This window comes from Glycine soja, chromosome 19 (assembly GCF_004193775.1).
Source record: "Glycine soja cultivar W05 chromosome 19, ASM419377v2, whole genome shotgun sequence".
Taxonomy (NCBI): Eukaryota; Viridiplantae; Streptophyta; class Magnoliopsida; order Fabales; family Fabaceae; genus Glycine; species Glycine soja.
Genome location: NC_041020.1, coordinates 37,336,405 through 37,357,120, shown reverse-complemented (window position 1 = coordinate 37,357,120; position 20,716 = coordinate 37,336,405). Strand labels below are relative to the sequence as shown.

General features: G+C 32.4%; 1 pseudogene; it reads right to left on the bottom strand.

Moving 5' to 3' along the window:
- Positions 1–984: 984 nt before the first annotated feature.
- On the bottom strand, positions 985–15,650 carry LOC114400503 (annotated as a pseudogene).
- Positions 15,651–20,716: the final 5,066 nt, after the last annotated feature.

Sequence of the window (20,716 nt, the reverse complement as noted above, 5' to 3'; positions counted from 1 at the left end):
TCATTATAAATATTTATTTTAATTCTTATTTAACTTTGCTTTATTCTCTCAATTGTATGGGTCCTTAGCATATATTTTAATAAAAAAAAAATTATTCAAGTAATAGTATTAGTATATAATGAAATCTAAACTAATTTGCCATTGTTTTATTCATTTTTAAGATTAAGGACAAAATGTTTCGAAAAAAATATATTCAATAAAATTCTCTGCACAAATAATATTAAATGTGGCATAAAAATATTATTATTAAATGTTGTTATTGGCTTCACAATTTTCACAAACACCGTTTCACGAGATGAACACAGACCCCTAGATGTAATACAGTATCACCGTATTCATTTGTTTACCAAAAATTTTATCAGTTTTTTTTTTTAATTTATTAAAACACATTATTATGTTTAATTATAATAATTAAGGTGACTATAATAAGTATATATTTTGTGTACCAAAAAAACAATAAGTATATATTTTGATTAAACTCGTCAATTAAATAAATAAAATAACTTACTGCAAATATATATTATAATGACTGCAAATTAATTTGAAAGAGATTTGAAATCAGTTCTACTTCTACTAGAAACATTCCGTGATTAGCATGAAAAAGCTAGAGTCAATGGATCATCAATCATTAGTTGAACTGCATAAATGGTTAAATAGTGATAAATATAAGATAATAAACGGATGAATGTAACATATACCATATATTATATTTCTCTTATGAAGAACAAAATAAGAGCTGGCTTATTGGTAAGCTGTCTTCTGTTAGGAAAAGAAGTCCAGGGTTCGATTTCTGTCTGGTAAAAGTCTTGCGTTTTTGCAGCAGAATTGTGTGAGGGGGAAAAAGCAAAGCGAGAAAATGGTTGAATAATAAGAAGCTGACACGTGTCTATAAGTAAATAGAATAAACACGTGCCTTCTTTTACACCATCTCATAGAATTGAAAATGCCTCTGATTCAGATGGGAAAAAAATTTGAAAGCAGTACTAGGAAGAATCATAGCGAAAATTTCTACACAAACTAAGCATAAATAATCAACTTCCTGATTGTCATATTTAAAAAAATGTTTAGAGATAAGTATAATTTAAAATGAAACACATAATCTAACCCCCTATTTTGTGTTAAGCAGAGTGATGCTGGTAATACCTACCTAAAAATTTTCCGGTACAATAATTCCCAAGCTTTCTTTAAAGCATGTGGAATCATTAAAAAAGCTCGTGTAGTGATACTAGCTTATCAGATTGCAACTTAGCTTCCAAAGATTTCTGGGTCTCTGACAATCTTCGGTTCCACGCTGCCAGCCATGTTGAGTATGAATTGCTAAAAAAAATCAGAAACATCATCTAGCAACATTTCAGTAATAATCATCATAGTCATCATAGCCGAAATCACCATCCTCAGGGAAATATTTATCAGCCATATTTTCAGTATTTTGATACATCTCCCCCATATCACCTTCATCATCGAATTCATCCGCTAATCCCATCTCATCTTCATTTTTGTCCTCAACCTTGGACGGTATATTGTCATCATTATCTAGGGGCAGATCAAACCGTACTTTCTTCGGTTTCTTGAGATCATCGGTATTTTCCTACATATGAAAAAACATTTAAATGAAATAAAGTCCAACATCTTGATTTAAAGAATAATAATATAGGTCAGGCAGATAAAAAAAAAAATCATTCAGGCCTATTTGGATATATTTTTCCATAAACATTTATAGAAGAAAAAATGAAATAAATTTCTCTCATAAGCTAATTTTAACTAAGGCAAATCTTAACAGGTGCCCTAAGGGCATTGGTTAAAGTACTAAAACTAGAAAGATTTTTATTGGGAAACCTAAAATTACATTGTCCATGATATTTTTTGTGTTTTTCCATGATTTGCACAATAAATATTGCTCTTAGGACACTGGTTAGTAAGACTCAGGATAAACTTATTTCAACTTCTTATTTCCATCCCCTATAAGTCCTTAAAGAAAAATTTATCCAAACAAGAACTTAGGCCCTCTTTCAACTTAAGAAACACTTATTGAAAAAGAAAATAAGAAGATAAAATGAATTAAACTTCTCATATAAGTTAAAACTAGCTTATGTATCCGTTAAAATCAGGTTTGGGAGAAGCTAAATGGAACACCTTCCTATAAGCTAGCATATACATAACCTAATTTTTAACTTATAGGAAATTTATTCATTTTATTCTTTTATTTTCTTCTTGTATAAGTAGCTGATGAGAAGTTTACCCAAACAAGGTTTTAATATGAGATATTTTCTCGTGTTGGTGGAACTCAAAAAGTATCAATATTGCATGCATTAAAAAGAAACAGTTCTAGAGATAGTTACCATTTCATCAAACAATTCATTCAGGAGTTCAAAATTGACTTTAGATTTGAGACCCTGCAAATTCTACAAGCAAAAAAGTATTGTCAGTAAATATATAACAATTTCAGAAAATCTTATGTTAATAACTAAAATGAATCTCAAGGATTTGACCAACAAAGATGCATGCACATTAAAAAAAAAAACCTAAATCACAGAAAATCACAGATCATCTCTATCTAAAAAGATGTCAACGAAGAAGCCTTAAACCCGAATTCTCAAGGATTTGAAATTAGAGTTCCAAATGGACACTAGGGAGCAAGACTAAGATACCACGCTACCTCCGCTTTCCTCTTCTGTTATAAATTTATAACGGTTCACTTTTGACTTCCTTTTCTACTCGTCTCTTCTGGACAGTTACAAAACCCTCACCCAACAGTGTATTGGGCTGAGTCGTGCTGATCTAGCATACCATCAGCTCTAACGGGCCAAGTCACCCAAGCACCCACCCAGAAACAATCCAGTCAATCACAAATCAGCATCCCCGATACTCTCTGTAGTTTGAACTATCCAGAAATTAGGCCTATAGGCAATCCACAAGGCCACAATCCCCTATACCATATAGATCCATATTCAGCGTCACTTGCATTGTCCCTCCTAATAACATATGCCCAGACGCTCCTCATGAATAAAAAACTTCGTACCCCGTTGCCCAGAGGCTCTTCGCTATGCGAAGGTATGGGGGAGGGATATTGTACGCAGCCTTACCCTTGCATATGCAAAGAGACTGTTTCCGGATTCGAACCCATGACCAACAAGTCACCAAGACACAACTTTACCGCTGCACCAGAAATAACTCAAACCTTATACTCAACCAAAAACTTACCGAGTTGTCAAAGTATCTTTACAAATACACCCCCACCCCACCCCTTACCCCACAGTCGTGACCACCACAGAGAGACATCAGACATAAGCCACCAAGTACTCACACTAAACATCATTCTTCAATTCCAAAAGTTCCTCTTTTGTCTCCCTCAATTAAAACAGATATGTAGAACAAGCAGGAATGAAAAGGCTCAAGGTTAGTTGTTTGGTTTTCTAAATCTTTTCCGGTCTGAACAAGTTACCTCTTGGAATAATTTTGAACTACTATTATTCATGATAAACAATTGCAATATACCCAGCAGAAGGGCTAACTATCAACCAGGAAAATAGGAATTAAAAGAGAACAAAATCCTGAAATTTAATTAATATTTAATAATCAGATCCTACTAGAAAATATAAAAAAAAACAAGTATTCTCTTAATAATTACAAATGTATATATCATAACCTAGTAGAGGGCGAGCCCTGGTGCAGCGGTAAAGTTGTGCCTTGGTGACCTGTTGGTCATGGGTTCGAATCCGGAAACAGCCTCTTTGCATATGCAAGGGTAAGGCTGCGTACAATATCCCTCCCCCATACCTTCGCATAGCGAAGAGGGCAATGGGGTACGCTAGTTTTTATATCATAACCTAGTAATTTTGGGATTAACCTAATCTCTTGATCCTGGGGTTTTACAAAGGAATCCCATGAGATTTTTAGACTATACACACACACATGCATATAAAATGCCTGTGTTATTGGATTTCATATGAACACCATAAATTTAGCTCATAAAGATATTGGATTTCATGATCCATCCTAATCATATAAAATGAATGTGATACTTCTTTAGGTGAGGTTGCCAATCAAGATACGGGGGGCAGCAAGCAGCAGCTGTTTCTGTCACAAAAAAAACTGAGTACTCTAAAGGCTGAGAATTAATTTGAATCAACCACAACAAAGGCAGCCACAGGCAGGGGCAGCGGTCAGCCACAATAAACGTGACAGCTATTGTGGCTGCAATCAAGGCAGCTAGGGTTCTTTCAAAATAGAGGGAAATATAACTTTATTCCTCAATCCAAAAGACTGCACATAATGTCAATATATAGACTAAACTTCAGCAATGTCAAAATCTCCTAAAAAAAAGAAACTAGGAATTTAAAAAATACATGCAACCAAGCAATATATACAAAACATATTACAAAAATACAATGTATAGGGCTACAAGAAATATCTAAAGAAAATGCACGTCTCTTGTTGAATAAATACCCTTTTTTTATTAGACATTTGGCCAAAGGCCTCTGCAGCAGATTGAGCTGGCCTTGTATTTTTTGCCTCATAGGCTCGTTTCTGTCTCATTTCCTGCAATAGTGAATTTAACAAACCAAAAAGTTATAAGCTTGGAGTCTTGCAGTAGTTTATGCAGCATTAATGTCTAATGATACTATGTAAACAAAAAAACAATGCATAACTATTGGATCCACTCTGCGAAAGCACAGCCATTGAAATGTATATTGAGGAGTATAATCAACGTGAAAGTAAAACAATTAAAAAAACATTATGTCAATCACAAATATATTTTTCAGTGATAATGACCACTTTCTACTTGCACTGACCATGAAGTCCCAATTTTTTATTTCATAGCTACTAATTCCAAACTAACGCTCATCATGTTAGTAAAACATGAACGACATTCTAGTACTAGACTACTAGTCATAAATTGAGACACTTCGACAATTGAGTAACTTATTATATGTGATCTTCATCAATCTAACCATTGAATTGTGAGAAATAGTGTTCATGAATATTAAATTTCAAATAAATTGGTACCAAAATCTAGTAGTCAGTTTTATATATTATGGAAATCATATTTATGTTAATTAAATGATGTACTAATAAAGGATTAAAATCAAATTGACTCGATTTATGTAATGAGAGATAAAAATCTAACAGTGGATTTTATGAAATATTTATCTTAAGTTACTTGTGGTCTAATTTCACATGAAGAACCTCACAAGATTCAGAAAGTACCTTTCTGGATTTTGCCACGGCTTCAGCAGAAGATGCAGCAAGCTCTCTTGCTGCTAGTAAATCCTCCGAACAGTTTTCAAAATTTGCCTCAAAAGCTTTCTTATTAGCTGCTGCAGCTGCTTCCTTGGCTGCCTGCTCCTGGGAAAAAAAAAACCTTGAGTGAGATCCTGTGCAGATTAACCTCCCAAATAAGTCTAAAATTAAACAGAAAACCAGGAACAAACAAAAGTACAAGCACCCAGTTCTGAATTTGAACTTCGAATCATGATAGAAAGTGGGGAAAAAAAAAACTAACAAACAACTTTATCTAGCACTATTAAAACAAGAAAATAGTAGATAAAATTTTCTGTACCTCAAGATACTCCCGATTCGCTGTTTCCCATAGTAACTTCTTGATATGCTTCCCCTCCTCATCATGAATGTACAAATCAACTTCTTCATCATCAATATCAGATAAAGTTTCTGATTCATCTTCTCTATGAGAATCATCATATTTACCATCTTTAGTGGCCTCATGCTCAACATTAGCCCCTAAATGCATTTTTGAGCAATTTAGGAATGAATAACTGTAGACAGGAAATCTAACAAGCTAGCAAGAGTGAAAGAAATAAGAACAGCCACCAATACTTTCTGGCACATAGGCATGCAAATCTTCTTTGTGGCTCTTAAACTGATCATTTGATGCATTCGCCAACTAACCAAAAGAACCAGAAAAATAATTAATATATACACACACACATATATATATAAAGATTTGGAGGTTGTTAGTTTATGGCTATTTTAAAATTTATCAGCACCATGTTGTTCAGAAAGAGATGCAGTTTCTGGAAATTGGAATTAATTTCAGATGCCCATATACATGGCATCATTGGCTTAAGACAGGATGGGTTTCATATAGGATAAGTGCTATATTAAAGTTAAAGCTTCTACTTGCCCACATTTTTGTAAACACTGTTCTTCTGATTACTCTTGCTAATGAGGGGTTACATAATCATGGAATGGTAGCGATTACACAGTGTGTGAACATGTGCACACAATATGAGTATCTCTTATTACATTAAATGGCTCATTTCCAAGGCGTCTCTTACACTTTTGCTGGATTCATTCAGTTAAAAGTAGAATATTAAGTGGATCTGATCAGTATTATAAAAAGAAATTAAAGTATGGGCATGGTGTTCTGGCATGATATTTGACACCAGTATGTTTGTCTCTTGAGTTGTGAACATAGATTCTCTTCTCTTCTGAGATGAAAATTTAATGGAATTGAAGAGGGTTTTATAGCCCCTACTTAGTTCTCGAATTGTTTGTTTAATGTTTCCAATTATATCATCAATTTTATTTAGCAATTTAACTATGAAGTCAACAAAAAAAAAAAATTCTTCTGTGTATAAGACATGCCCTAGTGAATATTCTGAATCTTCTACTGAACAAAGTTAAAATGAAAACTGGAAAAATTAACATGGATACCGATGAAAGGAAATGCAAACTACCACACACAAGACCTAGTGAAGGAATACTTACAGCACATGCTTCATCGACACTCTCCTCAGGAAGTGTTTTTTTAAATCTTTCCCTCTCAGCACGCTGGAATGCAGGAGGATCCAAACCACCACCAAGTCCACCAGAGAGCTTATCAAACTGTGAGTGTATCAATCAGCGAACCAGTAAATGCCAAAAAGCCGTGTGGCTAAAAAAGCTAAGCAACTTGACAAGAAAGAAAGTACTCACATCCTTATAGCAAGCTTCACATAATCCAAGTGCAAAATGGGTCACCCCACTATCCTCCTTGTGCTCACACAGTAGGTCTTTTGAAATACAACCTTTTAATCCACCTCCTGGCATTATCATTGAATTTTTTTCATGCTCTTTTGCCATTGTATTCAACTCCTCAACCTGTAACCGTAAAGGTTGATGAAAATTCTCCACTTACTGTCAAATCTAAGATAGTGAAATTAAGTACAAGTCTAAAACACACTAAGTGAACTTAAAAGTTCAAAATTCAGTGTAGAGCTATGATAATCACATATCAAAAGACACCATGGCGTTAAAAGGAGGTAGAAACATACTGTCAAGCTAGAAGACTCGGTATCCTCAAATTCTACCAATCGTTTGGTCAATGTTGCTTCACATACATGGACAATTTTAAGCTGCATTGAAAATTAGAAAATCAAGGGACACCTAATATAAAAAAAAAATATTAAGGCTCAACTAACATAATTGGAATTAAGATCAATCATTGAGTGAAGAAACAAATACATCAACAAATGTGCAACTAGTCTAAGCATAAGATCATGTCATATGTTACTGCTAATATGACCATTCTCTCTCTCCAAGAACAGAAATGCTTAAATGGAAACAGAATGACAGAAAGCAATATTAAAGTACGAAGGAAAATTTGTGTCATTTACTATAATAACAGGCACATATATACAAAAGCATAAATCACCCTTGGTGCAAATAATAATAATAATAACAACTACAGGAAAGACGGCCATTGCCGTGCCTATCTATCCACATTTTTTGGAAAAAAGACATAAGAGAGAGGGAGGTTGAATACAAAATGAAAGAATGTAAGTTACATTTATAGCGGTATAAGGATAAAATAGGGTAAACAAATGTGTACCCTATTGTTATAGGGACTAAGACAAAAAATAGGAGAGAGGAAGGAAGTTGAATAGAAAATGATAGAATGTACAGTTATATCTATGGCAGTTAAAGGGTAAAATAGGTAAAATGATGCTTTTACTATATTTCAAAGTTTTTCAACAGAAATTGAAAATCAATTTTATTAAAATTTTGCACACTCATAATGCTTGTTAGGACCCACCCCCTTTTCAGACTGGGTTGGATCTCTAATCTAATCAAGCAAAAACATATAGAATGACAGAGAGAGAAAAAAGGGAAAGAATGAATCTTCTGTATTATCAATTAAGGGAAGAAGAAACCAAGGACCCGCAGGTAACCCAAAGGAGCAATTCTCCTTCACACTGGAACTCCAGTCGACAAATACAAAATCAGAATCTGCCCTCTATTCCTACCTCAAGGGCTTATTTATATGCTTCTCCTAATTACTGACCTATACAACTATTGATTTCCCCTTTTGCCCTTCCTCCTATAATAAACCTGCGGGTCTGTTTGGGCAACTCAGATACTGGTCTAACAGCTAGCCAATATTTGTCTTTTTATACTTCACAGGGTACTGTTCATCAAACATCTGCTCACAGACCAACAGAATGATGTTGCTGGAATAGTCTAAACAAAATTTTTAAATAAAAACTATGGATAAATTGAGTATTTTCCAGATTATCGATTCAGTAATGATTATCTTCAACAACTATGAGGCCCTATATAGGTTATAGAAAATACCCTACAAGCAATAATAAAATCAATAAAAAGATGGAAAACTTTAGCATAACTTACAATATCCGGCTTAGAGCACTTAATACCATGAGCAAGAGCAGATATGTATAATGCTGCACCGCATAATCCGCTAGGTTTCCTCCCTGTCTGTTTTACACATTAGCAATGCAAATCTTCATAATAAAAAGAGTTCATACTTCACATCCCAAATTAATGCTTTCTTTTTATCCAAACTAAAAAAAATAACTAAGAAAATGCCAGAACATGTTAAGAAACCTGCATCCAGTCACGTTTCATGCTTGCAACAATGGCCAGTGCAGTATCAGAGACAGCCTTACTCCCTCGCTTTAACAAATCTACATGACATGACATCAATCTAATTATTTCTCCTTGCTTAAAGAAAACAATGGATAGAAATTTTAAATAAAAAAATTCTTAAACCTAACCTGGATCGAATATCTTTTCATACTAAAAACATACAAGTTAGGTTGTCTTAATTATTTATTCTTTTATCAAAAGAAAAGGAAAAAAAAAACATAAAATATGAAGGGAAATTCTCTGAACTCAAATCACAGTAATTTAGATTCATTTTCAAATAAACATAAACCACTTTAAAATTCTCTTCTATATTCTCAATTTATTCATTGCAGTATCATAGGTACAGGGGAAATCTTTGAAGGTTAGGATATGGCAAAGGAACTAGAAGAAATGCAAGTGAAAACTCTAGAAGCATATAAGAGGAGTGTTTATTTGAGAACAAACTTTAAGCAGAATAAGCTTTAGCTGGAGGCATATTATTAATCTTCATGACTACTAATATAAATAAAGTTGCATCACTTATTATAATCATTGGGAATAGTCTCCACTGAGTCTATTAAGAGTCAATATATATTGATGATATGCAAAACCTATGTACTTGTTGAAAATCAGAATATAATATTCTGATTCCACTAATAATTGCGGTTTATAGGAACATAATCTTTGATTTAGAGGAAATAGAATATCCTCTATTTATGTATAATTAATGTAATTAACCTATATAAACACGCATCCGATGTGCACTCTGTGACACAGTTTTCACTCAATTTCCCTCTATTTTCTCCTATTTTAACATGGTATCTAGAGCCTAACAGAGGTATAATGAAAATCGTGCTGTCCCTGGTGGACCCTTCTACTCGTCGCACCTTTTCCGACGATCTTTTTCATTTTTATTCAGTTTCTCTGGCGACTTTTCCGACCTTCGCTGTCTCTTTTCCGGCATGTTTTCTGACCACTACATTATGCTCGCACTCATGTTTTGGCAAAGAACTTTATGGTCGCATCTTTTTCCAGCGTGCTTTCCTGCCACAGCCTTTTGCTCGTCACTCATTTTCAGGCAAAGAACTTTTCGGCCACCTATCCTACCACCATCCTTTTCCGGTGTTTTTTGGCCAGTGCCTTCCGCTTGCTGCTCATTTTCTAGCGAAGAACTTTTTGGCTGCCTATCCTATCGGAGTGTAACTCTCGCTCAACACTAAAGGCACATGACGCTGTTTCCAGACATCCCTGCCGTGCTTCTTCTCCGGGGAACCTGTTTTGGCTTTGTTTGGCTCAGTTTGCATTTGTTTGGCACTATTTGGTTCCTTTGGCTATTGTATCTACACATCCAGAAGCCAAACAGCCACTGTTTGGGAGACCTACAGTCCAGCGACCACACCATTGTGCTTTGTCTATTTCCAGTGACCTGTTTAGGCTTTTTCGGCGACCTTTCCGAAGACTGTCACGTCGTCCACGTGCACAACCAACTCAAAACACTGCAGCACACGACCCATGCAGGGCCCTAGGGTATGAAGTTCATGCACACGACACGTGACGCATCTCTGACCAACACCACACTGGTCTCCATCCGGTGCAACCACATGACTTGAACCGCCTTTAGTTTCTATCGGGTTTACCACATTTGTAACAAGCTTGGTTCATATCACACATATGCTCCAGTTTGAGGGGGAGTGTGAGATTACATGAGATTACGTCTATTATTCTTAATATTGTATTAATATTAGAATATCCTATTTCCTATTAATTGTAACTGATTGATCTTGTAATCAATAGTGATTCCCTTCTCCATATTATAAATAGCATGAGGTGTGGTCTACATTGACACAACATTACAGTAAAACGCTGTTATAGTTTTCCCTCAATTTTCCTTTGTTTCTCCTATTTTGGCAGTACTATATTCTACATGAACACAAAAAGTTTTCATTGTCTAAATTCTCTCTAAATGATTTTCTTAGAATTTGAGTTTGGGGCTAATTGAACCCTACAAAATCAGCTTTCTAGATAAGGGTTGCCGCCCACTTATATACTTTATTTTGAACATATCATTAGTCGGCATGGGATCTCCAATAGATTTGTTCTCTCTCTCTCTCTCCCTCTCTAAATTCAACACATAATAATCACAAAACAGTCTATAAAATAGCAATGAGATTAAAAGGCAATAGAAATCCATTTCTTTTGATGATCATGATACACTAACAAGTTCCAAGAAATTTATTGTATTCTCTCTTTTTCCCCTTCAGTTTGCCTGTTAGGATTGAACAATCCTTAACAGTGAGTTATTAATCATGGCATGCACATAGCACATTCCATTCGAGTCTACTGCAAATAACCTATATATCCTGCAATACAATGAGATTATCCTATACACCAAACATTTGAGTTACCCTCTTACACAAAATGTGCTGTGAAAAGAAAACACTCACTCTTGGTATATCTATGAATAAAAAGACTAGGATCAACAGGCTTTTGAACAATTGGGTGCTCTCCAAGCCTTAACACTTGACAAAGCTGCAAGAAAACTGCTCCTAGCACATAACTGCACAACAAATTCATAAACAGGAACAAAGCAACATTCAGAACCACAAAAAAACAGGGATACATTGAGATTAAATCAACTAAAGTATGGGGGGAATATAACCAATGTCAGACTCCAGTAACGAAAGAAAAGCATACTCACACATCTGTCCTTAAATAATTTGAAAAATCAATAAGAAGGTATGGTTTATTGTTGTGCCTGCAAGAAAAATATAATTTCAGCATAAAAAATAAAGTATTGAAAAGAATATAGATACAATACAACAAGTCGACCAGACTCATTAAGATAAATCAAAGGGGGAAAAGCACATTCCATTGAACTCATTGCTCTTCAACCACAGTCGTACAGCATTATTCACAGTCAATTACTACTAGATGGGGTAGATGACTACAAGGATAAAACAACAGCATAATGTTTTGTTATAAATCATGCCTAGACAAATTATTAACTTCAAAGTCATTCTTAATCGTCTCACCTATAGTTTTTCTCAGTCTCCCTCCACCCCTAATAACTGAGTGAACTTCAGATGGGTTCAAAACTGAAAATGACTTGATAACTATGTAAATTGTATTGATGAAAAAAGAAAATCTGATAGAGAAGACTCTCGGTGATCTCACTCTATCTCTACAACTGAAAACCCCTCATTATTCTCTCTCCCCTTACCTTATTCTTTATAACTAACTCAGTACATGTCCTTCTGTCCCTTTCTTGCTAGCTCAGCCCCCTATTTTGTTGCTTACGTCTCCTATAGTAAATTTGCCAAACCACGGGCCTATTTTCCACATTTTGTATCAGCTAACCCAAGTATTCCTCTCAAATCTCAATTCCTATCACCTTCCATCTTATCTACTACCATATTTATTGCGGCTTTTAACAAGCTACGAATCATGGACTCCAATACAAACACCAAACACTCCAACATGACTTATATATGTGTATATGTGTGTGTATGTGAGTGTGCGTGTGAGAGTGTGTGTATGTGTGTATATATATATATATATATATATGAATCATAAGTCCCAATAAACTTGGTAAAAACTCTTCCAAATTCCCCCTAAATCAATAAAGTCTCCCCAAACTTTGTCTATATGCCCTCCCATCCAAAGTAATGGTTTAGAAATTTGAGGCAGTTTCCCTAAATCAATTGGAAATGCGTGCATAAATCGAAATCAGAAACTCAAGCATTCATTGTAGATCAACTTTAGAACTAAGCTATGTCAGTGTGCCCTCCTGTTTCAACTTCTACACAGACTATATGTGCACACACCCTAATTTTATATCTAATCTAATGGATCAAGAAAAATAAAATATGTAAACACAATATAATATATTAAAAAAAAAATGGTTTGACGTTTATATTAAGAGTATTATTTGAACAGCTTTAAACAAGGGATCTTCAAAATCTTCACATCGCATGGTTACTCATGGGAACTATAAAATGATAATTGTTTGAAGTACCCTGCAACACCCATGCCAAAGAGAACTCATACCGGAATGCAATGTAGAGACAAGCAGCATGTACTTGTTCTGATTTACGTCCACGGGTGAAATTTCGCTCAAGCGCTATCTTCAACAGGCAAATTCAAGGATTAGTTAAATTAAATAAAAAACCATTTTCAAAACATGTGCAAATAAATAGAAAGCAAGTTTAAAATGAGTAAGTCAAAACTGGTCCTTACTTTATAAAAGGTCAAAGCTTGTTCAGCCATATGTTCATCATTAACTCCAAGGCCAAAACTTAAATATTTAATTTCATCATAAGCTGTGAATTCAAAGAAAATAGGCACATAAGAATATAAATAACTACATGTATGAAATTATTTACAGTAATCAAACTGTTCATTATATTTTGGATAAGTACTCAACAATTATCCAAATTTCTCTTCTATACATTCTTTCCCAATAATGGTAAGGTCATCCTCCTGCACACTATCAATTGATTGCATTGGCTGTTGTGAAGATTCAAAATATTAAATTTTCCCTATCTTGGGATAAATATGAAACATTAAATTTATTATTGGACCACGAATTTGAAATGAACCAGGAACGACCAGAAGAAAATAGCAGAACTTGACAGATTTAAGACTAACAATAACAAGTTCAATAATTCTCAAATATACAATGAGGAATTCTATGCTAAATGAGAAAATCAATTAATATTAAACAAAAAAAGTATTTTGGAAACCATCATTTCAATTACATCCCGAGTGTGAAATCAGTCATGAGACTTAAGAAAGACATACCTCTATCTAAAGTCCTTTGACGTGATTCAGAGTACTCACTTTGAACTGTTCTTACATAATTGCCTGATAATTTACTCTACGAGACACAAGGAAACCATATGAGAAACAAAAAAACATGTAAACAAAAACAAGAGTGTAGAATGAAAAGCAAAATAAATGCTCATGGAGAAAACAATTAAACGTGTCTTCCTCATAAGTCAGCAATATCCGAGAAACTTCAGTTCAACTGTTCAAGCACCAGACCTATTAATTCCTTCTATGATATTCTCCATTGACAGAAGAAGCAAATTATGTGCCACAACAATATCTTTGGCGCATTTTAGAAAAGTCCTATATATGACCTTGGGAGAATTTGGATCCTCTACCCTAAGAGAATGACATTGTCAAATTCTGCAAGAGAAAAGATAACACGCAGGTTTCAAATATAGGACCTCATGGTGGGATCCACATATTCTTCCTTTCTCTCTCAAACCATACCCACAATCAAACTTAAACCTCAAGTAATCCAAATCCCCATCAATCCTTAATAGAAGTAGCTCAAGCCTCTTTCTCTGGTGACATGATGTTGTTAATTTAAGAAAAAGAAAAAATAAAATTTCAATCTCCCAGAAAACCACCTTAGCTTGTCAAGCTTCCATTACCTGCCCTGCCGCATTCTTAACAAATGAAGGCTCCTCAGCAAAAAAGTAATCTTCCAACACCCTCCCACAGCTTCCACAACATCTGAGAAAGAAAAAAAGAAAAAAAAAAAACGTTAAATAACATCGGAGGTTTCCTCTAAACATTCCTAGAACCATGATTAAATATAATAAACAGTTCTAAATTCAATTTGTATAATATCTCACACACATATTATTAGAAATTAAAATGAAACAAGAAAAGAAAAAGTGTCATTCCTGAATTAATGTGGAAGCACTAAAGATACTCACAAGAAACCATCATCTAGTCGCTCGCCGGCAACATTTTTGGCACAGTGACTGCAGTACACCATTGTGGTGGATACAAATCTGCAGAGTCAGTGAGATGGAGGCATTGAAAACGATTGCAGAACACAAGTGAAATAAGATGGAGTTGAATTTTTTTAGGGAATTGGGATAAAAGTTGAATTCAGTCAGGTTTTATCATTTAGGGGAGAGGTAAATAAATCTGCCAAATAAATTAGAAATTAAAATAATAAAAATTGAATTACTGCACTCATAAATCAGTTGAACATCTTTCAACACGATGTAAATAATAAACCAACAGTTTTACATTTTTCAAGCATTCTGTGTTCCAAGTCCAATTTCTTATGTGTAACAGCTCCATTACAGTGGAGGGAATTGCGTCGTTCCACAGAGCACATAACGGAAACATAGTGTAAGTAGAACAACCAATTCCAAGGAGAGAGACTTGCCACCAAACTGAACCTCCTTCCCTTGAAATTTTTAGCGGTTAAAAAATCGGGGTGAACATTGAGTGAGTGAGTCAGTGAGTGAGGTTCTCACACTAACAGAGCAGTGGTACGACGCGGTTTCGTCGCGTTCCTTGAAATTGGGGGAAATTAAAGACAAATACAGCAGATGCAGCCACGATAGACACAATTGAGGTCGTGTTGCAGTCGCAAACACTTCAAAGACTTTGAAATTGCGGTCAAACAAAATCGCACTTTTGGACAGTTTTTTTTTTTAACCTTAGAAGTTACTAAGCAGATTTGGAATGTCATTGATCCAATAAATGAATAAACATACAAGGAGAAGAGGGAGAGAGAACAGACCTGACGGAGGCGGCGGCGGTGGTTCACGGTGGCGTGCCGGACTGTTCCGGCGTGCCGGTGGTCTCTGCGATTTCAACGCGAGCGAAACGAAAAAACGTGAAAGAAAGGCAACAAAAGAGGTGAGAAAGGACTAAAGAAAGAGGGACAGAGGGGATGAAAAGCTCGACACGATCGAGAAGGTGGGTTAGGCAGGGAAGGAAGGGCGCGGCGCGCTCCTGTTTTATAAAGTTAAAAAAAAAATTAATCGGGAAAGTTAAAACTAATTAAGCTTCTCTATCTAATAGTGTTTTTTTTTTATAACTACTCTATCTAATATCTTAATTACTGATAAAAAAAAAAGTAATCTAATATCTTGATTTCTTGCCGTGAATACACCTATAACAATGTGATTTTTTGGTATAAAATTTACTGTATTTTACTTTTTTTGGTTTAAAATACAATTAGATATTAAATGTGAAAAAAAAATTCATGGAAATTTAAACTTTGATTTACCACATTGTGGAATACTACCCCTTGATAAAGTGTTTACCCTTTTTTTATATTCTCTAAATTTTTTAAAATTTTGTTTTTAATCCATGAATTTTTTTTATTTATATTTTTAATCCTTTAACATTTTTATGTACTTTAAGTTCTTAAAAAACAGGGATGTAAAAAAAATTAATAACTAAAAACAAATAAATAAAAGTTTAGACACTGAGAAACAGAAATTTCAAAAAGTTGAAGGATTAAAAGATAGTAAACTAAGAAACATAATGTAATGTTTTTTTAATGATTAAGGAGTTTAATATAGAATTATAAATTTGAGGAGCATTGAAAGAAATTTAATGAAACAACAATGTGTCAAGGTAATTTACTTAATTTCTTGTTTATATACAAATTAAACACCTTATTTCTATAACATATATTTTTTTCATTTTTAACGGGAAAAAAAATTGTTTGCAGTGCGAAGCTAGAAAGATATTGTTGGGGTGGCGAAAAACATAAAATGTTGTTAAAGAATAATTTTTCTTCTATCTTTTACTATAAAATGTTATACTAATTAGTTTATAAATTTAAAATTCTAATCATCATTTAATATGTGGGATGGCATGTAGAATAATTTAATGTGCATGATTGGTTAAAATTATTATCAATATTCAGAATTTTGTAGACAACTGAACATAAGTTTTACATATTCAAGCAATATTACTAAATTTAGAACATCAAATCTGATTGAACTAATAATATCAAGTAAATAAACACACCTAGAAATCATATATATATATATATATATATATATATATATATATATATATATATATATATATATATATATATATGTGTGTGTGTGTGTGTGTGAGAGACACTTTTAATATTCATTCACTTTAAATAATTCAATTAACGTATATTTTATATTTTATTCTATTTCTAATAAAATTTTAAATCCATTAAATCTAATATAAAATCTTAAATCGATTATAGTACATAAGAATCTTATGGTATATTTTTTGTTAATCAAAGTAAAAATGTTAAAAATATTTGGTTATATATGGGTATATTTTAATATAGTAATTTATTCTATTATAAAACAAACACATATAAAAATATAAACAATTTTATTACTAAGAATGATCAAGGACAATTTTGATCCTATCTAGGATAATATTTTAAATAATAAAAATTTTCTAAAACATATACATAAAAATATATTTAAATATTTATTGACACGTCTATTCACATACATTTATTAAAATTTAAATTAAATAATTAATAAAATATTAGAAATTCAAATAATATAAAATAATACTCCTATAAATTATAAAATGTAAATTTAATATCTGAAAAAGCAAATGAAGAACTAAGCTAGTTGTCTATAGGTTAGATTATAATGCATGTTAAAAAAATTACCACCTTATAAATCAAGAGATCGATTCGTGTCATAAAATTACTCTTTAAAATCAAAAGTTATGTATTATAATAATATTTTTATTGATTTAAGTTTCTTTATATTATTATTATAATGTAAAATTTTGCATGAAAAAAAAAACACAACTTTCATTTTTCATCACAATTTTGATATTTTTTTTCTTACTTATAAATATTTTTTACAAAGAGGTGACCTCTTTACTACTAACACAACTTTATACTTATTTGTTTGAGTTGAATAAAATTATTATTATAATCAAGTGATTGAATACAAATGTTAATGAGTTAAACTTAAGATTGAATCATTTGAATAGTTTCAAACTCAGTTATTGACGAAAATAATTCTTGATCGAATTTAAAACAAAAAATATATAAAAACGAAAAATACCTTAAATAAAGTAGAGGAGTCACCACCATAATTTATATTTGAGATTCATAAATCAATTACAATAGTGTATATGGAAGGTGTTAACACACTATAACCTTATTCTAAAACAATTATCTCTAATTAAATGTGTAAATTTTAATAACTTTTAAAAAAATTATTTTACCCCTTAAAATGAAAAAGAATATATGTGAATATTTTTTACTTTTATTTTTAAAAAGGGAATTTTATTATTAAAAAAAAGCTTATTATTATGAAGAAAAAAAGGGTTTGTTATTGCATTTTTTTATATTTTCAACTTACATTTTTTTTTTATCTTTTTAGCTTGATAGAGGTGGTCTTCTGCTCTATGTATCTTTATGTGCAATGGGAGAATAAGACTTACTTAGAAAATATTTATATATTGATATTTTTATTATTTTTATCTTTTTAATTTATTTTAAAAATTCTAATGATAATCAAGTAGAAATGCATCTAAAGTGATTATATTTTAACATTTAATAACTTTTACAGTAACCAAGACAAAAGTACATCCAAAGTGGCTACTGTACAACCTTTATTATATTTTTTAGTTTTTAATTTTTAACTTAAAAGCTTTCACAATAACCAAATTAAAAGTGCATCGATATCCAAAGTGACTATAGCAAAACTTCTGTATAACTATCTTGTAGTAACTAAATTAAAAGTGCATCTAAAGTAGTCGCTACTAAAGTTTTTTTTTTTTTATTACTTACTTTGTATTTGCTGTGTTGCATAAATATTAAATTCATATATTATAATTTATAGAATTATTTTTTTTATAATATTTGAATTTTTAATATATTTTATTTAGTTTAAATTTTAATAAATGTATGTTGTAAATATGTCAATAAATATTTAAATATATTTTATATACACACTTTTAATGAATTTAAAACTTTTTAAATTATAATATAATATTCATTAAATATGTAAAATAAATTAATTTTGATTTAAATTGTTTTATTGAACAATCAATTAAAAAAAAGTGCATGTTTATCTTTCATAATAATAAAATATACATGTCTAATTTGATTTAATTTATAGGATTCTAGCTTATGTAAGTACACATGTATGTTTCATAATAAATTAATATGTAGAATATGTTACATTAAAAAATCATCTCTATTTTTTTTTGCAAGGCAAAAATAAATATTCTGTATTTCATTTCATTTTAATTCAATTAAGATTATCATTTTAAATTCGTGTAACAAAACCAAATATATGAAACAACTTATAATGAATGTTCTAATTAATTGCATTTAACACAAAGATATATAATAATGATTTATTACCATAAATTATTATTATTACATATATATATATATATATATATATTACCATAATTATAATCATGATTTTTAATAAAAATAAATAAAATCTAATTAATTACATTTATTGTGAAGAAAATAAATTTGAGACTGTCATGTGACATGACATCAATTTATATGAAAAAACCTTATATATATATATAATATACGGTAGATAGTATATTATAGAAAAGGGAATATCTTTAATTTAAAAGTATTTTGGAACTTTTTATTTAATGATTCAGAAAATCTTTTTCTTCTTTTTAGTATTTTTTTCTGCACACGTAGAGCTTATAATAACAAAAACATAATAAAATAAGAGACAAATAACAGAGAAAAAAAAAGGTGGTCGAATATCATAAGGGTCCAATGGACTATGTACAGATACGAAGCCGTTATAATTATCAAACCTAAACTTACGACACATCACAGAAGCACAAAATCACAGCTAAAGTGATGAACTAATAAAAGCCAAATAAACACGTTGATGAAACATTCAAACGAAGCAAAGGAACAAAACCTCATGCTATGATCTCGTGATTTGGTATGTGGTGGGTAGCAGCTACAAGCTTCAGCGGAAATAGTGACTGTGCGCACGGTGTTTGGGGGGTGGTTATGGCTGGCCGAGGTTGGTGGTGGTGCTGGTGTTTTGGTGTGGTAAGGGAAGAAGGGTTGCGGAAAGATATATATCATGGATACACTTATTGATAATGGAATACGTGGACATCCAATGAGAGACGGTCATAGTAACGTTTACAAATAATTTTCTGATATATGTCATGGTTTGGATGGTGTGAGATAATTTTGGTTTCATGGGAGGCCGGTTCAAATGTAGCTACCATTTTCTGCCTAAAAAAGAGAATGATGGTCAGAAAGTGTGGTTATGTGATGAAAACTTTTATGGGGATGAAGGTGTTGTTCAAGGTTGAAAGAGAGGAAAGAGTGAGTGCTGTGTTGTTTTCTCTTAGTGCATGCCAAGAGAGTCTTATATATGTGCTGTGAACGTGAATGGTGTATAAGAGTGATGAGTGAATATTGTTGATGCGGAAGGAATAATGGGCTGGCTTTTATGAAGGCTTGAAGGTAAAGGTTGCCATCAATGTCTCTTTTGTGCGCTAGTTGAGAGCTTGAGAGAGTGGTGCTATGTTTATGAGAATCTTGAGAGAATGTGGGTTCTGATCGAATAGATGAGGGTAAAGAGTAGTGAGGAAAGAAAGAACCTGCGTGACTTGTGTATTGAGGAGAGTGAGAACCAAAGTCTAATAATCCCCTTTGTGTCGAGATATCAAGATAAGAACTTCAAAACCGATTTCACCAAATGACCATTGAGACATTGGTTATCTCGAACCGACCCCTACAAGCAAGCCAGTGGTCGGATCCACAATAGGATGTGTTGACATAATTAAGGAAAATTAGAAAGTTTAGGTCACTTAATTAACCTCAATTAAGGGAGAATTACCTAGATGGTAATTCGAACACAAAGGCCCAAAGTTTAAGACCCATAAAGATTTGTATAATTAAGGGGAGATGTGTAGGTAAAAACTACTCTTCATTTTCTAGGCATCTTTACTACTTTAGTAGTATTTGTTCAAAGTCATGATGTTAAGCATCAAAGTGTCTTGTCTTTTGTAGATAAGATAGCATCAAAGTGTTCAAAGTGTATAGCCACTACTCAGCGGG